Here is a 14039-nt window from a genome sequence, read left to right on the forward strand (position 1 = left end):
GATTCCCCGTCAGCTCTGTTACAGACGAGATACCGGGGCGAATACCTGTCGCTCTCATTCATAGCCTTTCGTTCCTCCCATGGTGTGGCGAGGGAGGGGAACGATTTGGGGTCATAAACGTTACCTTTAAAATGGGCCCTCGAACGCTTAGAGACTGCTGGTGGCTGGCCACCAGCAAGAGAAGATGTGCCACGCTTCATTGCGTGTCATCCACCCTGATGCCACCTACTCCGACCAAGGGCCCTCCCCACGGGCGCCACCCAGCCACAGCAAAGGCCACCTGGCAGGATGGCCATTGCCGGGAGTCCCGATGCCCCAGGGAGATGGGCATCTACTCCTTGGCATACGTGGGGAGTTAACGGCGCAAGCATCAGTAGAGCGATCCCTGTGTTGTCAGGGGGCTACAACCAAGAGGGTACATGGCGGCCCCACCACAACGGACTGGCTACCGTGCTGGATGTTAGGTGACATGTGGTCCATGGTCGCCGTCAGTGCAGAAAGTGGCCCTGCACATCGCTTGGCAGAAAGTGCACGCAGGAGCGTATCCATGCCCATGAGATGTAGAGCGGGCAGGACTGCAACGCAACGACGAAAAAGCTGGCGAAAGTTCTCAACGCAAGATGGGCACAATGCACCAAGTAAGGCGCCCTTCCCCAATCGGCTCGCTCTTCGGAAAAATTTTGAGATATGGAGGTCAAACCCGACGGGACCATCACATAAGGCCGAAACGTTGGAGACTCCTTTGAGTCGCCTCTTACGACAGGCAGGAATACCGCGGGCCGATTCTTACCCCCGAACCCGCAGGGGGGTTGTCAGGAAGTCTTTTCTGAAAGTATTTGTATGGAGTGTAGCCATGTATGGAAGTGAAACATGGACGATAAATAGTATGGACAAGAAGAGAATAGAAGCTTTCGAAATGTGGTGCTACAGAAGAATGCTGAAGATTAGATGGGTAGATCACATAACTAATGAGGAGGTACTGAATAGGGGAGAAGAGGAGTTTGTGGCACAACTTGACCAGAAGAAGGGATCGGTTGGTAGGACATGTTCTGAGGCATCAAGGGATCACCAATTTAGTATTGGAGGGCAGCGTGGAGGGTAAAAATCGTAGGGGGAGACCAAGAGATGAATACGCTAAGCAGATTCAGAAGGATGTAGGTTGCAGTAGGTACTGGGAGATGAAGCTTGCACAGGATAGAGTAGCATGGAGAGCTGCATCAAACCAGTCTCAGGACTGAAGACCACAACAACAACAGGCCTAAATGTGTAAAAATACAGGTTAATACAGATGCGTAGTAAGATAGAACCTGAATGTGCGGATACAGTATTACTAGTGCCCTGCTTCACACAGGCAAGTCGTTTTAATACCTCGGCGTAACGCTGCAAAGCCATACGAATTGGAACGAGCATGTGAGAACTGTGACAGGAAAGGCGAATGGTCAACTTCGGTTTATTGGGAGAATTTTAGGAAAGATTTCTTCACCTGCAAAGGAGACCGCGTATAGGACGGTGGTGCCTCCTATTCTTGAGTACTGCTCGAGTGTTTGGGATGCGTACCAGATCGGATTGAAGAAAGACATCGAAGTAATTGAGAGGCGGGCTGCTAGATTTGTTAACGACAGGTCCAAACAACTCGTTAAGTGCTACAAATATGCTTCGGGAACTCAAATACGAATCCCTGGAGGGAAGGCGACGTTCTTTTCGAGAAAATTTAGGGAACCGGCATTTGAATCTGAAATTTGAATCTGAAATGCCAAATGATTCTTGGTCTAGGAGTTACCGGCACGATAGCTCAACGTGTTTGGTCAGAGGGTAACCTGAACTCCGTAATAAAAAAAAAAAAAACTAAGTGATAGATCAAAGATGAACTTGAACAGGTGTCATGGGACGTCCGTGCCAAACAAATGCAACGAACAAAATGACATAAACAGAAAGAAAGGTAGCGTCTTTGATCAGTAATCAAGACGTCCTTGGTCCCGGATTCGAAACCGGCCACAGAATAAAATTTTAATTAACTATCAGCATTGGCGGCCGAAGACTTCCGGCATAAGAAGTCGCCCTCATTCTGCGAACGGCCTTCTAAAAAGGGTGCAGAGAGCGTCCCTGGAGCGGGAAATTGCCACTAAAGGCAGAACAATCAGTAATGATCAACGGGATGAGGATGGAGAAGGCAATGAGAACCACCGCATTAGAGACAATAACATGTATACACAGGACATGTGGCTTGTAATTGGAAAAGTGTCATGATGATCTCTCCATTGGTAAAAGATTCCAGAATAGATCAAAGATGAACTTAAACAGGTGTCAGGTCACATTCCGGAATAGTTCCCCATTCCCGGGAAAGAGTACGTTACCATGAACAATTCAGTTCTTATGTTCTTATGAGAATTCACCGCAAACAAATACCGGCAACAATAGTTCAGATATACATGCCACAATCGCAGGCTCAAGATGAAGAGACAAAGAAAGTATATGAGGATATTGAAAGGATAATACAGTACCTAACGGGAGATGAAACTGTAATAGTCGTGGGGGACTGGAATGCAGTTATAGGAGTAGAAGAAATGATCACAAGTGAATATGAGCCTGGGACAAGGAATGAGAGGGGAGAAAGAAAGACTGCGTTCTGTAATAAATTTTAGCTAGTAAAACCGAATACTCGTTCAAGAATCACAAAAGAAGGAGATGTACTTGGAAAAGGCCAGGTGATACGGGAAGATTTCAGTTAGATTACATCTTAGTCAAGCAGAGATTCCGAAATTAGATACTGAATTGATAGGCGTGCTCAGGAGCATGCGCTATGTGATCAGAAGTATCCGGACGCCTGGCTGAAAATGACTTAAAAGTTCGTGGCGCCCTCAATCGGTAATGCTGGAATTCAATATGGTGTTGGCCCATCCTTAGCCTTGATGGCAGCTTCCACTCTCGCAGGCATACGCTCAATCAGGTGCTGGAAGATTTCTTGAGGAATGGCACCCCGTTTCTCACGGAGTGCTGCACTGAGTAGAGGTATGAACGTCGGTCGGTGAGGCCTGGCACGAAGTCGGCTATCCAAAACATCCCAAATGTATTCCATACGATGCAGGTCAGGACTTTGTGCAGGGTAGTTCATTACAGGGATGTTATTGTCGTGTAACCACTCCGCCACAGGTCATGCTTTATGAACAGCTGCTCGATCGTGATGAAAGACGCAATCGGCATCCCCAAATTGCTCTTCAACGTTGGGAAGCAAGAAGGTGCTTAAAACATCAATGTAGGCCTGTGCTGTGATAGTGCCACACAAAACAGCAAGGGGTGCAAGCCCCCTCCATGAAAAACACGACGACACCGTAACACCACCGCCTCCGAATTTTATTGTTGGCGCTACACACGCTGGCAGATGACGTTCACCGGGCATTCGCCATAGCCACACCCTGCCATCGGATCGCCACATTGTGTACCGTGATTCGTCACTCTACACAACGTTTTTCCACTGTTCAGTCGTCCAGTGTTTACGCTCTTTACACCAAGCCAGGCATCGTTTGTCATTTACCGGCGTTATATGTGGCTTATGAGCAGCAGCTCGACCATGAAATCCGTTTCTGACCTGCTGCCTAACTTTCATAGTACTTGCAGTGGATCCAGATGCAGTTTGGAATTTCTGTGTGGCGGTTTGGATACATGCCTGCCTATTACACATTACGACTCTCTTCAACTATCGGCGGTCTCTGTCAGTCAACAGACGAGGTCGGCCTACGCTTTTATGCTGTACGTGTCCCTTCACGTTTCCACTTCTCTAGCTGGCCATACAGTGCACCTAATATGAAAAACGTATGTTTTTGGGGGTGTCCGGATACTTCTGATCACATAGTGTAGTTGTTCGTGCAGCTAGCAGGCCAAGTAGGGAAAGTAAGTCATGTGAGCAGCCTCAGACGTTGATTGAACTCTGCGTAGGACACGGAGATGCAGAGAGTTATCAAAAGCTAACAGGATTTGAAATCGTGCGTCTTCATATCTCTGGCTGGCCGAATCGTACAAAAATCCGGATTTGAAGGGCATTCGAATCTATCATGGTCCATTGATGGAGTGCATGGAAACATAAAGGTAGGCTTACTATTCGTCAAGTTCAGAGTCGGGCACTTGTGACCATTAGAAGAAATGCTCGGCATATTGTGCACCAAGCACATCGTAGCCCCTTCATATCTGCAGCTGCCATCCCTGCAACATACTGTTCCATCTCGCACCACTGTTCGAGACTAGCAGCGGTCTGACTTGAGAAGTACCATCCCAAGCGTAGGCTGCTGTTAACACAACAACATCAACGGTTTCATTTGTAGTGATGCCGTGACCGGCAAGCATGGACTGCTGATGCTCTTCGTTCTGCACTGCCCCAGATGGCGAACGTCGGCGAGTATGGCGTTAACCTGGTGAGAGGTCCCATTATTCTAATATCTGGAGAGGCACACAGATATCACTCCAGGCGACACGCTACGGGGAGTCACGGGGAAAGACTTCAGGTCATGGTTGGCAGTGAATGAGGGAACTCTGGCTGCTCCAAGGTACGTCCTCACGTGTTACCTCTCTTGTGACAGTACCGTGGTGCCATTTTTCAACAGGGCAGTGCTCGACCACAAGTGGGCAACTGTTTCAATATACTGAGTCCTTAAAATTGAGGTACTCTCCAGGCCAACAAGATCCCCAAATGTGTCGCCTATAGAACATGACTGGGACTAACTTGGGCGTCTTCTCTGCCCTAGGGTCAGTTTTCAGGACTTCGAGGTCCAGTTGCGACAGTTTTGGGCCAGCTTGCCACAACAGAGGATACAACGGCATTGTGACAGTCTTCCCAAACGACTCAGAGTATGATCCATGCTAGATGGGGTGCAACACCATAGTGATAAGTCGGCTCAGACTGCTAAGTTTGTTGTAAATTTGGCTCGATTTTGTAATCACTGAAATAACATCACATATACGCTCAGTCCGATGACGTTTCGTTTCCTCTTCAACTTATGGGCGATTCACTTACTTTGACAAGTTGTGTATTCCATCAGCGTCAGTTTCCCCTGTTAATTATGGGGGCCTAAAACATGGTTTGAATATTGAGAAAGAGCAAACGTGCCTATCATCAGTCTGGTAGAGTGGGAAGAGCATATTAGAGGCCTGTTAACAGAAGAAAGGACAGAGTAAAACGAAGTAAGATGGGAGGTACGAGAGCACCAGGAGGGTGAACAGGTAGAGATAATAACTAAGAAAGAGGTACAGAAGGCGGCTACACTAATGGAAATTGGCAAATCATCAGGGCCTGGAAACGTACCAATACAATTAGTGAGGCACTGCGTAACTACTCTGTACGAATATCCAAGCAAGGCATTTATTAAATGTATGTGGGGTGGTGAGAAAATTCCAACAGAGTAAAACTTAGCGTGTCTAAGCACCAGACATAAAAGAGGAAGCAAGAAGAATTTCACAAGTTAGCAGTCTGCACGGGAGGTTTTTACAATCAAGACTGGAGAAGTTTGTAAATGAACTGGAAGAAAAAAGTGGCTTTAGAAGAGGCAGGTCACATCTTTACCCCAAGACAGATCATGGAGAAGAGAAGATTAGAAAAAATCTAGGTTATCATTTGTTTTTCATAGGTCTTGAGAAAGCGTATGACACAGTGGCATTAAAGCTATTGTTCGAGGTGCTGTGGTCAGGTGAACTGTGCAAATTTTATGCAAGAAGTATCAAACCTCTACAAGTCAGCTTAATGTCATTAAAGAAGGGTAAGAGATTTTTAGAAAGGCCTTCAGAATAACTAAAGGATTGAAGCAAGGTTACTGCCTTCCTCCCACACTCATTAAGTTGTGTGTGCAGGAGAACCCTTGATCTGCAGAAAATGCATGCGCATGGAGATCGAAGTAAGGAACCAGTGTATGTGCAGTTTTCTATCCTGATGATCAGATCGTTGCAGCAGACAATGAAGAAGACATATCTTGCATACTTAGTAAGTTGTTGGAAGAATAAAAAGTGCGATCTGACAACTAATTTTGAGTAGACGGAATATTGATATTGTGGAGAAGAGGGGAGTAACATGAACATTGTCGGACATCTTATTGCCGGCCGCGGTGGCCGAGCCGTTCTACGCGCACAGTCCGGAAGCGCGCGACTGCTACGGTCACATGTTTGAATCCTACCTCGGGCATGGATGTGTGTGATGTCCTTAGGTTAGTTACGCTTAAGTAGTTCTAAGTTCTAGAGGACTGATGGCCTCCGATGTTAAGTCCCATAGAGCTCAGAGCCGTTTCAACAATTTTTTTTTTTTACATTTTATTAAAGTGTATAAAGAATTTAAGCGTCTGGGTAGTATCCTGTCACGTAATGGAAGATGCGACAGAGATATTCAACAATGGATCAGGCAGGAAAGGGCGGCTAGCCAAGAACTAAACCGAATACTTTGGTACTCAAACATGAGTTTAAAGGTTAAAATTTATTTATACAAATCCATCGTTGAACCAATAACGAGCTATGGCAGTGAGTGCTGGGAACTTGCCGAAAGAAATAAAAAGAGACTAGAGTTTTGAAAATGGTCCACTTGAGAGACAAACGACAGAATTTCCAACTTGACCACGTAAGAAATGAGGAAATAAGAGAAAAGACAAAGACTCGTTGGGTATTATGTATAAAAGAGAAGAGAGACAGCTAGGATGGTTTGGCCATGTGAAAAGAGTGGATGAAGACAGATGGCGCAAGAGAGTACCGTCATGGCAACTTCCTGGAAGCAGAAGGGAAAGACCACGAAAGTGTGGCTAAGTGGTATCATAGAAGCGATGGAGAGAGGAGGAACGGAAGAGAATCAAGGAGAATGGCGAGATCGAAGCATCTGACGACAAAGATGTGGGATGCGGCGACCGGACCCCCGCAACATGGATGTCGATGCAGCACACGTCTTGCGGAAGCGCTTGTAAGGAGTATAGGCCTATGTGTGTCACGCTGCAGTAGCAGATGAGTCTGTGGCCCGAGAAGACGAATCCCGATAGCCAGCCAGGGACGCTGAGCTCTTCCGCCTCAGCTGACGCAGGATTTCTCTGACACTCGCCAGCCGGGAAAGGCCGAGACGGACAGCAGCGGCGGTTGCGGCGGCAGTAAACTGGCAGTGCATAGACAGCTGACTGGAGCCCTCTGTCGATCCAGCGGTGTCTGGAGAAATGGACCCTGAGCGATGGCGCTGGCGGTCGCCGTGTTGTGGACGAATGCTGTGGGCAGTAAACGGCGCCCGTATACCGCAGGCACGCGCAGAGGCGAGGGCCGCAGCGGTTTACAGCCGCGCCCACTCCCCGCCGGGACGGATGGCCAATATTTTTATGAGGCCGGGCCGGCGGAGGGTTTTATGATGTGTTGCGACGAGGGCGGAGGTCATTAAACACCCGCGCAGCGGCGGCTACGGCGGCTGTTAAAAGAAAATAAGGCGCCACCGCCGCCGTCTACGACCGCATCGCCGCCGCTAGGCATAGCACGGGCTCCACTGAAAGGGGCGTCTTTCTGTCGTTGTCGACCGGAAAAATGGTTCCAATTGTCGGCCGAAGGTCGCGGAAGGGAAACATTATGGCAGGCAACTTAAATCTGCCGGGAGGCTGGTTACTTTCTGCCTTCTATCTGCTGATTTCCTATTATCTAACCATCTCCCATATAGACGTTGGCCACATCCAGTCATCTTTACGTTGGCACTTGTCTGTTTACTGCATAGTACGCTTTGACGACACACACTATCTGATCAAAAGCATCCAGACCTATTAGTGGGAATTAATATGGTGTTTGTCAAACTTTCGCCTTTGAGGCGGCTTGAACTCTGCTGGGTACAGTTGTGATGAAGCGTTTGAATGCCTATGGAGGCATAACAGCACATTCTTCCTCGAGAACCAAAACCAGAGAAGGTTGGACGCTGGCTTCTGCAGCGGACGTTCCAACTCACCCGCAAGGTGTTTCAATGGGTTCAGCTCGTGATTCTGGATATTTCTGTTATTGAAATGAAATGTCGTGTGGCTGGGGCCTCCTGTCGCGTAGACCAGTCGCCTGGTGCAAGTCTTTTGAGTTGACGCTACTTCGGCTACGTGCGCGTCGGTGGGGATGAGATTATGATGATGAGGACAACACAACACCCAGTCCCTGAGAGGAGAAAATCTCCGACCCAGCGTGGAATCGAACCTGGGCCCCTTCGCACGGCATTCCGTCGCACTGACCACTCAGCTATCGGGGCGGACGTTTCTGTTACTATCCCTGAAGTATTGCACCTTTATCACAGAGTGTCATCCTAACACCAACTATCATCGTCTCCGAACTGTTTCTCTACTGATAGCTTTACATAATGCTGTAAAATGTATTCGAATCTTTCCGTACTTAACTTTTACTTACCACACAGTGAGGGGATTACATCTTGACGAAAAAACATCCCCATACCGAAACACCCTCCCCCCTATCCTTCACTGCTGGCACTACACACAAAAAAAAAGGTTCAATTGGCTCTGAGCACTATGAGACTTAACATCTGAGGTCATCAGTCCCCCAGAACTTAGAACTACTAAAACCTAACTAACCTAACGACATCACACACATTCATACCCGAGGCAGGATTCGAACCTGCGACCGTAGCAGTCGCACGGTTCCAGACTGAAGCGCCTAGAACCGCTCGGTCACAGAGGCCGGCTCAGACATGAGGTTTGTCTCGTCTAGGTTTATGTGTAGTTGTTACTTTGCGTTTTCGCTTCGCCTTGACATAATAAATCATCAACAGTTGACTTGGGCGGCTCTAGAAGAGATGGAATGTCGGTGATGGATTTTGTAGTGAAGTGACATTCAATGAAACAACCTCCTGACCGACTCACTCTGCTGTTACTACTTCTCTTCTGACAACCCAATAAAAACCAAACAGGCCTTGAAGGCCCAACGGTAACCAGAATCCGGACCTGAACCCATTGAAACACCTTGTTGGTTAGTTGGGACTTCCACCCCAGAATCCAGTGTCCAATTTCACTATCTTCTCTGGTTATGGCTCTTGAGGAAGAATGTGTTGTCATTCGTCCTTAGACATCCTCAGCTCTTAGGCGTTACCGACTGCGGATACAGAGGGGTATGCGGTCAGCACACCACTCTCGTGGCAGTTGTCAGTTTTCTTGACCGGTGTCGTTACTTGTCAGTCAAGTAGTTCCTCTACTGGCCTCACAAGGGCTGAGTACACCACGCTTGCCAACAGCACTCGGCAGACTCTAACGGCGACCCATCTAAGTGCTAGCCAAGCCCAAGTCCTTAACTTCGGCTATCTGATGTGAACCGGTGTTACCATTGCGGCAAGGCCTTGGCTCTGACAATCCAATACGTGACTCGTTTCCGATCGTCCACTGTCCAGTTGCTTCGCTCTTTACGCCAATTGAAGCGTACCTTAGCACTGACTGCAGAGATGTGTGGTTCAAGAGTAGCTGGTCGATCATTTTACCCTATTTTTTGTAATTGCCTAAGCAAAGTCGCTGTGCTAGCTAAACTACTGGTAGCGCTCTGGAATTCACAAGTGATTCCTTCCGCTGATTTCATGCATATTTTTACAGTCGCCCTCAGCAGTGTTCGACTGTCCCTGTTCGTCAGTACCTGATATCTGCCTGGTCTCGGTTTAGCTGCAACTGTCCCTTCGCGTTTCCACTCCACAGTCACGTCACCATCAGTCTACTTGGGCAAACGTAGAAGGGTTGAAGTGTGCGTGATGGATTTGTCAGTCAGCTCACATCCAATGAATAATCCATATTCCATGTCTCTGAGCTCCCCTGACAGAGTCAAGTTTAGCTACTGACAATTCTCCCGAACTTCTTTCACACTGGCGGTTCTGCCTCCCACTCCACAATCACATCACCATTAGTTTACTTGTGCAAACGTAGAAGGGTTGAAATGTGCGTCATGGATTTCTCAGTCAGCTCACATCCAATGAGTAATCCATATCCGATGTCTATGGGCTCCCCTGACGGAGACATTCTAATGTTAAGTTTAGCTACTGACAATACTCCCGAACTCCTTTCACACTGGCGACTCTGCCTCCGGTGTCACCTTGTGTTCAATTCCGCATTACATAGAAATGTTCAGAGACTTTTGATCAGATAGCATACGTGGTATCAAGACGTTTTAAATGTCTTCGTTATTCGTGTGAAACTGGCGTAGTTTGAACTTGGCATAAGCTAAATTGTAGAATAAAATAAAAGCGATCTAGACAAAAACTTCGCGTGTAATGCCAAAAATGATCGCTGTCCTCTATCATTTTATGCTGGATAGTCTCCAAACCTGCTCGTGTAGCGTAACTCGCAGGGCGCAAGTTTGCGAGGCAGAAACCGCAAAGCGAGTACGCACTGGTCAGCGAAGGACAACGAACGACAGCCGACCGCTTGGTTTTCCGAGATTTGCTTGGTGTGTCTGGCAACAAATCGAAGCCAACGAAGCGGTTGATCCTGGTTGCAGTTCGGTCTGTTAGCGGTAACATCAAAGCGTTGGCGGTTGTTTGGCGTTGGGATCCCTCTCCTAGTGTGGTCGCCGGGTTAAATGTTCGTTGGTTCAGCAGCAATTTGTTGTGTCTCTAGAAACGGTTTATGTTTAAGTTTCTCACGACAGTTACAAGTCGCACTTAGTATGTTTTATTGACCGAATTCGCTCTTTAGTCTAACAAATCATCAGAAACTCTGGAGTATACAGTTTAAACTAAGGAGCGACACCAGTTAATGAAACTTTCTGAATGCTACTTGTGGCTGTCCTGATAAACTTAGTTTCAACAGTCGCTGTTTCCCAGGGTGTGTGTTTATTGTGTTTAAAAAAGTAGAGTACACAGTGCTGTGTGAAGAGAGCATTAAAGCTGATAGAAGTTTATCGAGAACGGGAATGTTTAAGGGCTCCTATGTACTGCATTTATAAACACAAACTGAAAAGACAAGACGCTTAATGAGAAATAACTCAGCTTTCACGATGTGAAAAGAAAATGATGCCTTTGCTAACATCTTGTCGCCGTGAACGACAATGGGAAACAAGCAAAACGTGGAATGACTATTAACTTTCTTCTGCAGGTACAACTCTCCTAAAGGAATTATCTTTGGAAATTTTAGGGTCTACACAGTTCGAAATCTGTAACTTTGCAGCTCGTGGTCTCGCGGTAGAGTTCTCGCTTCCCGAGCACGGGGTCCCGGGTTCGATACCGGGCGGTGTCAGGGATTTTTCACCTGCTTCGAGATGACTGGGTGTTGTAGTGTCGTCTTCATCATCATCATTCATCCCCATTACGGTCGGAGGAAGGCAACGGCAAAAAACCACCTCTAGGACCTGGCCTAGTATTGCGGTGCAGGTCTCCTGCATCATTCCCCTACGCTCTGTCGAGGAGTATGGGATTTCATCATCACCATTAGGAAACATATTATGAAATAGTCCGTATCTCAATTCAGCTTTAAGTTGCACGTTGATTTTGTCCCATTACACTGTTCCGTAGTTTTAAACAAACACACTGCCCACCAGGGTCGTTTCTTCTTTTTTTCTTCTTTTTCTGACGATTAGCATCTTGCAGTAAAATAAATGCTGCACATGCAAGACTGCTAAATCCTCTTCTTCCCTCATAATATCTGCTGGTGAAATTGTAATTAAAACGCTCTTTTATTACAATAACAAAACGGGAGCAACGTCAGCGAGTTATGAGAGCATAACGCTAATCTCTTAGCCCCGAGCTTTCCAAGTAACATCCGCGTGGTTTGCTGCCTCTGGTATTAAATACTTTGACCAGAGATATCTTGGAAAGGACACCGTACCCCTCGACAACGTATATCAGCCGCTGAATCCTGTTACCATCCTGTCGCCTCAACTCGGTATGAGAAAAGTATGCAGCTCGTGGTCTAGTAGCTAGCGTTGCGGCCTCTGAATCAGGCGGTCCTGGGCTCGATTCCCTTCCGGGTTGGAGATTTTCTCCGCCCGGGGAGTGGGTGTTTGTGTTGTTCTCATCATCATTAGGGAAGTGCAGAGACTGGAAATGGAAAGATTTGGAACTTGTCCGGGCGTTGATGACAACGATTTTGAGCGCCCACAAACCAACATCATCATCAGAAAAAACAGGAAAAGTGTGTTGCCCACAAGCACACAAGTGTATGAAGACACCCCTTTCAAGGGCGCTGCAAGACAATAGATCACAGTCTGGAGTCCAGGCGGGGGTCAGTCATCCAAAATTCTACTTGTTCCTTTATTCTGTTTTCAGTAACAGCCACTAACCTAATCACCTCCATTTTCAGATCCTCTACCTTAGCCACAGTATTAAAACGTCCAACTCTCCACGCACCGATTCTCAGAATGACAGCCTTATTCGTACTTATAGCTGATAACTCTTCCTAGTCAGTTCCCGTCTGGAGGACGGAAGTATTCATCATCAGGAGACTAATTTAGAAGGTACCATGTCTGGTGCATAAACATGTATGCATAAGCCAGTGGTTTCCATTGTCTTTATTACAGTCCAGTCGCTGACAACTGCTAATTAGTCCATCTTAAGGCATAGTTTTGTAAACTATGAGACCATTTCATATTCTCACCTAGTCCGGCTGACGTTGCTTATCCTGGTCTCAACAAAGCCAAGAATTCCAGTACCTTCTGAAAGAAGTCAACAGAAAGCGTCGTATTCAATGGCGACGCTTAGAATTCTGATTTAATCAAGTTAACAAATAGCCCTATAATATAGTGACAAACAACAAGTTTGAAAATGTATCAACACGTCTCTGTTTAGTTCAGTGATTCTTACATTCGCGAATTCTTTCGCAATTATGGCATTCGCATCGTTCTTTACAAAGGTAATAGTACGAGGCACCATTCTGTCACTTGCCTGTATTTCCTGGAAGTCAAGACTTCGCTTTTTTTCTTCTTTTTAACTATACGAAGCATAATTCACGTCGTATTTATCGTATCTACAGTCACAATGAAACGTAGTCACTCTGTCAGCTGGATGGCATAGACATTGATGATGCCTGATAATTCGGTGATGCAGTTGCTTATCACTGTCCATCTGCTTCCAAACTGTTCAGTACTGTCACTGGTCTGTTAATAAACGGTAACATTTTCATTGATACGTGCGAGGTACATGACATATTGGTTTACGCAGAGTGAGAAGAAATTTTCAACAGATATCTCTCTCTACGACCTAATTTCCAATACATTTATCTGAACGCGCAGTTGACTGAAACAATAGGATCTATTTTGACAGTCGTAGTTGCAGAGGATATTCTTCCAGGTTTACCGTGACTCATTTATCTCTTTCTCTATTTTTCATTTATCTCTCTTTATTTTGCATTTGGTATTCGATACACCAAACAATTTTCATTACTACACAGTACAGCATTAAACAAAGTCAGTACACAATACAGGATGTACCTGGAATGCACACAATACGCAAATCAACATCACAAAAAAAGGTTCAAATGGCTCTGAGCACTATAGGACTTAACATCTGAGGTCATCAGTCCCTAGACTTAGAACTACTAACCTAACTAACCTAAGGACATCACACACATCCATGCCCGAGGCAGGATTCAAACCTGCGACCGTAGCAGCAGCGCGGTTCCGGACTGAAGCGCCTAGAACCGCTCAGCCACAACGGCCGGCTAACATCACAAAAATTTCCTCCAAAGGTCACATTTTGATTTCTCTCATTTATAATCTCTTATTATATTTGTGTAACATACCTTTAGGGCCGGTCGGGGTGGCCGAACGGTTCTAGGCGGTACAGTCTGGAACCGCGCGACCGCTACGGTCGCAGGTTTGAATCGTGTCTCGGGCATGGATGTGTGTGATGTCCTTAGGTTAGTTAGGTTTAAGTAGTTCTAAGTTCTAGGGGACTGATGACCTCAGCAGTTAAGTCCCATAGTGCTCAGAGCCATACCTTTAGGATCAGCAAAAATATTTAGCATATTTCACAAGCCAACTAGTGAGGATGAGGAGGAAAAGGCTAATTTCAGTTGTGACCAAGCGCATTCAGTGAACTATTGGACGATCATATTTACTTTGCAAGGAAAAAGTTAATAACTCAGAAAAGC

The sequence above is a fragment of the Schistocerca nitens genome, chromosome 1, assembly GCF_023898315.1.
Source record: "Schistocerca nitens isolate TAMUIC-IGC-003100 chromosome 1, iqSchNite1.1, whole genome shotgun sequence".
Taxonomy (NCBI): Eukaryota; Metazoa; Arthropoda; class Insecta; order Orthoptera; family Acrididae; genus Schistocerca; species Schistocerca nitens.